Source organism: Opisthorchis viverrini (assembly GCF_000715545.1).
Source record: "Opisthorchis viverrini unplaced genomic scaffold opera_v5_474, whole genome shotgun sequence".
Classification (NCBI taxonomy): domain Eukaryota; kingdom Metazoa; phylum Platyhelminthes; class Trematoda; order Opisthorchiida; family Opisthorchiidae; genus Opisthorchis; species Opisthorchis viverrini.
The window spans coordinates 4,623-5,242 of NW_008752137.1; the positions used below are offsets into that span (position 1 = coordinate 4,623).

General features: G+C 43.5%; 1 protein-coding gene across 1 annotated transcript in view; it reads left to right on the top strand.

The window, feature by feature from the left end:
• Positions 1–620, top strand: part of T265_11308 (hypothetical protein) — a gene marked incomplete at both ends in the record, with an annotated part of 7,769 nt that overhangs the window by 543 nt on the left and 6,606 nt on the right. The gene's annotated exons all lie outside the window — the stretch shown is intronic.

Consider the following 620-nt stretch of genomic DNA (forward strand, 5'->3'; position numbering starts at 1 on the left):
TGTCAAAAGCGAAACGTTGCCCAGCAATAAATCTATCGATTGTCACCAAACTTTTTCGAAAACAATCGAATTTATCCCACCGTTACGAAAAGCATGATGCACTCAGATGAACAGTACCAACTTTATGACCCAGCTCCACGTCAGACATCAATACGAACTAAACACAAGTAGGTAGACAAGAGCACTCCAGTTTTGGGATTATTAATTTGAAACATTTGGTGACCTCAACAACAGATTCGGTAATGCCAGCTGGCAACTGTAAGATTAGATGTTCAGAAAGGTACCATGCTGGAATATGATCGCCGCTTAGAAACTTCCCTAAATACATTTAAATAGAAGTGGGTTTTCATTTTTTGAATTTTTGACCGCTCACGGACTCTACTCAACATGTTTTTGGCTGTGTACACACTACTATCAGTAAACAAATAAAGAGTGACTTCAGGTCTGGGTCATCATCACTGTCAGCTGTAATAACCGCGTACTCATCCTACAGTGGTTGTATCTGTCACAGTTTCGTTCACCGATGATTTGGGGGGTGGGTGTAAGTAGCTGCATAGATCCAGCACTGTCAGTGGGCTGTCAAGTGGGGGGGGGGGGTGGGGAAAGGGGGCTGGCCTTGA